Source organism: Passer montanus, unplaced genomic scaffold (genome assembly GCF_014805655.1).
Source record: "Passer montanus isolate IOZ18808 unplaced genomic scaffold, ASM1480565v1 scaffold12, whole genome shotgun sequence".
NCBI lineage: Eukaryota > Metazoa > Chordata > Aves > Passeriformes > Passeridae > Passer > Passer montanus.
Window position 1 is genome coordinate 9586128 of NW_024358722.1, and position 6027 is coordinate 9592154.

Below are 6027 nucleotides of genomic sequence, written 5' to 3' on the forward strand. Positions count from 1 at the left end.
GAGAATAATTCTGTGTGAATAAAAACCAACTTGGAACCTGAGATTTAGCCTTCTGCAACAGGGCAGTCACAACAATGATTCTAATAAATAATGGGAACATAACTAACATTGTTAGCTATAAATAATTAATTATCAGCAATAGGAAGCCTGTGGTAGCAGCAGAAGCCCAAGGCTGGTGCCCAGCAGGTACCTGGAAAATGAAATGTGATAGGCACACATTGTGTCTCCTCCCCTCACTAGGCTCGTGTTAGAGGTATCAACTGCTGAAGCAGTGCAGGGAACTACTTGCTGAAGGCATTGTAAAGACTTCTTTCTACTCATTTATCCCTTGTTTGTCAGTGAGGTCTAAGGTGTTTTTATGGAACATGATTATGTGCAGAAGGAGCAAGGTGAGCTTCCATTCAGTTCGGCATTAAACTGAAAATAGGTTCTTGCAAGCTCTTATCTGCCTGTGGTAAGAAGCCTTGAACTCCTTTAAGGAAAAAACAACAGAAATCCGTTTTTCCAAATTCAAGCCTGATGCTGTTTCCATTCATATTGGTTGGATCAGCTTGCCTACATACTCCAACATAAGGTTTTTATCTTTCCCTGCATAAAATAAAGTCCTGAACTATACCTTCTAACCAAAATCAGGAAGACAGTTTTGGAGAGGTAGAGTATCCAAAGTTCAGTTTTCTGAAATTGTGCCCACAAGCAACTAGCCAGAGTTTGGGTCTCTCAATTTGTTCACTTCCTATGAGAATGGCAGTATTATGACATTTATTGTGAATGCAATAATCCAAAGAAAAACAAAATGACATGTTTTGCACGTTTTCTGGTACCAAGGGATTATCAATTACTGCTGCTGTTATTGAGAAATACTGACATGCATATATGAAGCCTTTCTGATTTTCTCAAAAGAAATGTGAACAGGATTATATCTGAGAAAAATAGCTAAACATTTAGTATTGTGACTAAAATAATTTGTGGTTCATCTCAGTTTTACCTTTTTGTATACTAAACATTGAGTAATTTCTCTCTGACAGACAAGTACTATGCATATGCACAGCCCAACACTTCTACCTTGCTCCCTTATCACTGCAGGAGGATTAGGATAATTCTTCTGTTTGCACCTGATCAGGTAGGACAGTGGTAGCAGCAGACCTTTTACTACCACTGCTGCAGTTTTTGGGTTCTGAACAGCTGAAATGTGCCGGGTGCATCCTTGACAGCTTTAACCTGTTGGAAAAAAAAAAAAAGGAACATCTCTAAAAGTTTCATTTCAAAATATAGCCAGCATCAAATCTGGCATAATCTGTTTTTCAGAGGCAAAATGTGAATTCTTAGAAGAAAATACTCTTGAACACTCAGCAGTTGTTGAAGTTTGCCTCTGACAACATCTTTGGGAAGCACACTGCAACACCCCACAGGAACAAGGGTTGCATAAAGCTGACAAGCTCTTTATCAGGTGGAAAAGTCATTCTGTAACAGCTAAGAGATGAAATGAAAGAAAAGAGACCCAGTTCAACACACACATGAACTTTCTGAACGAAGGTAACTGAAAGGTCAAGAGAATAATCTGAATGATCAGCAAGGTGGTGAGGCACACACCAAAAGTCAACTTCAGGTGTGCTTCCAATCAGCTGCTTGTTTTGAGAGAACATAATTTCAACCTAATTTTTTGCACCTGCAAGTTGGTTATCTGGATTAGCCTGATACTTAACATGTGCCCTGAGAATTTGCTCTCATTTTTTGTGAGGCTGTGTTGATACCTATGCTTGGGGTCTTGTAGGCTTTGCTTATACATTACAACATTATAGTCCCTTCTCCTTGGCTTTGCTTCTAGAAATCTATCAGCAAACCTGTAATTTTTTTTGTTTTTGTTTCTTTTTCATTGTCTACTGTTTTTCTTCTGTAAAGTGACACTGCTCATGTCTTGAAGGTCAGTTTATGTAAAGTCCTTTATGTAAACCTGCAAATGCTCATCCAGATATTTTGATCTCTGTCTCATGTCTTTCTCTGACTTGCTTTCTTTTAATTTCTAGCTTTAGTATTTTCCTTCTCTTTTGTTTCAAATGCTTTCCTTTAGCTAGCAAGATTTTTGATTTCTGCATTCTCTGTTCTCTCTTATATTTCAACGTGCTTGGAACATTTGGATGCTTTATAAAAGTTCTTGCATAGATATGCTTTTTCAGAGACTCAGCTGCTCACATCACAACAAACTTCTAAGAGTTTGTTTTTTTTTTTTAGTTGTTGCTACTCTGACTGATGGAATTCTTGACTCTTCTATTTGAATCTGGTAAGTAACTAAAAAGAGCTAGGTGGCCTTGGTATCACTTGTGAGGTTGGGATTTAATTTCTTTATTTATAAACAACAAAGTACTTCATTGGTTTTTATAGTGAAGGTGGAAATATTGCCATTGAAACCAAACTGAGGTTCAGGAGGGACAATTGTTTTAAAAGCAATGAATTTAGGAGCAAATGTAAACTTTCTTAGTGTGATGAAGCATAATACATTCCTTTGAAGTATGTTTCAAAAACTGAGAAGTTTTAATCTTGCTTTGAGTTCAGTACATGAGTTGACTTTTCATCTCTTTGACTTGATTAGCTGTCAAAATGCTATTAATTATAACACTATTTTAAGGGGTTTTTTTAGAAATTCTTTGTATGCTGCCTTGAAGAAGATCATAACATAAATTCAGGCAACTGTAATACCCTTCTATTTCTAAGCATTTACTCTTGGAATAAATCCTGCTGAAGACCCTGGGAGTAAGGGACAGTGTGGCCCATGATATGGCAGAGTTGCTAATCTTACTTTTACCATAGCTGTGTCTTGCCTGGTATCCTGCTTTATGTCTTTCAGGCTCACTATGGAAATAAATTATCCTTTGTCAATGTCTTGTTGGTATATATAAATCTTGATAGATTTAAGTTTTAGAAGATTATTGAGACACAGTTTTCTCTGTAGAAACTCTGCTGATTTGGCGCTGTGGCATCCTGAACGTGCAGTCATTTATTATTTTGCTTTTAATGACAATTTCCAAGTAATGCCTTGAACAACCAGTAGACTCTTCTAAATAAAGGTATGATGTCGGGGTCGGCTGTTACTCGTCTCTGCCCCAGCACGGGAAAAGGTGATGACACTTGTTCCCTCCAGTCTTCTGAAACAGTTGCTGTTTTCATGTAGTCTGAAATTTTAGTTTCCTCACAACTTGCATTGTATTGTGGGTCCAGTAATTTTTTAGAAGTTTCATATGTTGGCAAGTCAAAATTTTGCACAGCTGCTCCTCTTTATTAAAAAACCAAACAAATGCCTCCCCACCCCCAAAAAAATCCTAAACCTAAAACAAAACAATGAAACCCAAGAAATTTTGAGATTAGTAATTCCCTGATGTAGTGAGAAAGGAAAACTGATGCAGGAAAATAATATAGCTCTCCAACAAAATGCCACAGATTTTTAAATTGGTTTCTTTAGCTCCTTCTATTCCAATGCCATCACTGAGTGTTGTATGAGCTTTTTGCTTCTGATGGGCTTATTTTTTTCCACCACCTCTCAGCTTGTGATAAACTCTCCAATTCATGCCCCAGCTTCCTGTACCTGATATGCAGAACACATGTCAGAACAACTGGCCTAACTGGAAATTAAAAAAACCCAAAAAACTACCAAAAAACCCCAAAAAATCCAAAACCCAAACACCCCCCCAAAAAAAACCTCAAAAACCAAACAAACAAAAAAACCACCCAACCAAAAAATCCCCCCAAAAACTAGACAGAGAGATACTATAAAATAAAAAATAGACAAGTACAAGTGCCAACCCACTATGAGCTTTAGGGTGATAAAATCAAGATTTTGGGGATTCTAGAGATTCAGTTGTAGTGAGATTTTTTTTCTTGCTAATATAAATTTCTTTGGCTTGTAAAAGATTCAACGAGCCCATGGCTGTTTCTCATTAGTGGTGGCTGTCACTAAAATGAATATGTTGCTGAGTGTTCAGTTTCTGGGAAACGTGGTTGAAACACGAGCAGCTCTCTCGATGCAGAGCTCAGAGTCAGATGTTTTCAGAGGGGATGTTCCCCATTAAGTAATGACAGAGAACCATACGGAACACATTACAAATCGAAATACTGATTGATGAAGTGCCTGTGGTCAGCTTTCTACAGAAATGAGAATTTTGAACGTATTATCACGTCAGCATGGAATTGATCTCATGTACAATCACATTTTGTTTTCATTTCTTTTTTGCTTTACAGTCTCACACGTGCTGTTCCAGATCACGTTTATAGTGAGCAGAACCTCAGACTAAAGGAAATAAAGCATCAAGTTTGAGCTCTGATGTTTCATTGATTTAGCCAAGTTCACAGAAGCCAAATATGTCTGAGTTTGTTCACACAGCTGGTGAGCTATAAAGTCTTTCTCCCAATAGTAAACTTCTCCCCTCCTTCCAAGAGCTGGGAGAAGGCTCTCAGAGTTTGCTGGAGCACGTGGACCTTGGGGAGGGAAAAGTGGGGTCACCTGGTCAGGCAGAGTGGCTCTTGTGTGAGATTTCATTTATAAGACTAAAAGCTCCCCTTTGTCTTCTCCAAAGTAGATGCTTTCCTTCTTCCACTTAGCTCATTTGCAGGGATTCAGTGAAGAAAATCAACTGGTTCATGCTGATTTTAGATCAAGATTGCTTGATTTGTTTGCATTCAAGTTACTTATTAGTCTAGCTGTAAGTTCAGATACAGTGACCTCTTCTGTTTTACACAGAAAGCAAACAGAGCTGAGCGTATGAAACCTGTGTACACAAATCGCAATGAATGTGTGTCTGAGTCAGAGCATATTTAAAGAAAAATATATAGTCAAATGGTAAATTTAGAACCTCGGGTCAATGAATGTAGCCCCTTTTTTTTTGCCAAACAATTATTAAATGGTGCTTCAGTAAAAGCCTGACCTGCAATAGATTTAGATATATATTTAGCAAAGTGTTATGAACACTTAAGTATTTCTGTTCCTGAGATCCCAACGTGAGATTATTAGAGTGGTAAGGCACATCAGGTGTGAGAGCCAAGTCTTGCTTGTGCCTTTGCTAATGGAAACTCACTCAAGTGAATACAGTTGCTTGGTTTACATTTGCACAGCTGAGGCCACAGCTTGGCCTAGGACCTAAAAGTTTGAACATACGGAAAAAATAACAATCAAATGTCTGCTAATGCCTAGAAATGTGAACAGTGGATTGAATCTAAAATTTAAAATTAGGAGAGGCAAATATCAGGCATTCATGTAAAGCACTTGGGCAAAATTTAGGGTTTATTTTTTTCCTAATCACTGATTTCAGACAATTGGACCTGATTATTCAGAATTGTTAAGAATGCAGAATCCTTTGCTGAGTTCTCTGAAAATGAAATCTTTGAGGCATACAGCAAAAACAAAGTCTCCTAGCCCTCTTGAATACATGTAAGTGGTTGGGGTTTTTTTCTAACAATTAGCCATGGTAAACTCGTTCAGGGATCTGATTTCTGCCCTTCAGACTTCTACAGATGTTCTTCAAAATGCAAAACAAATGTACCTTCCTGATAAGCAATTTGTTACTTTTCACTTTGTGTTTGTTCATGTCAGAAATGTGCATTGGTATGTAAGCAAACAATAGTGTTTAAGTGCTTAATTATTTCAAAGGATAAATAAATGTGGAATAAAATGAGGAAATATTTCCAAGCAACTGCTCAGGGATATCAGATTTTGAGTTATCTGTAGCCTCCCTAATTATTTCAATGTTCTTGTATTATTAAAGATATAATGCAGATATCATGGTGATAGTAATGATAAGTAATTAGCTGAGATTCTACTACCTTTCAGATATTTAAGTCAAGAAAATACTGGAAGTCTTTTTGACAGTGATGGTTAATCTTTGGCAACAGATACGGACTTTTGGTGGGGCTGAAGGTCTTCCTGGCCTGAGAAAGGTTGAGAGAGCTGCAGCTGTCCCTCAGATTGCCTTCCCCATGTACAATTTTCTTACCATATGAAAGACTCTGCAGTCTTCATGTTTCTTCAGCCCAGCACTATGA

At 37.6% G+C, this 6027-nt stretch overlaps 1 long non-coding RNA gene across 1 annotated transcript; it reads left to right on the forward strand.

Annotated features, from left to right (window-relative positions):
* The first annotated feature begins 1601 nt into the window (after window positions 1-1601).
* Window positions 1602-4509, forward strand: LOC120496986. Its single transcript, XR_005626390.1, has 3 exons — window positions 1602-1921; window positions 2230-2278; window positions 4231-4509. It is a non-coding gene; the product is annotated as an uncharacterized LOC120496986 (long non-coding RNA).
* Window positions 4510-6027: the final 1518 nt, after the last annotated feature.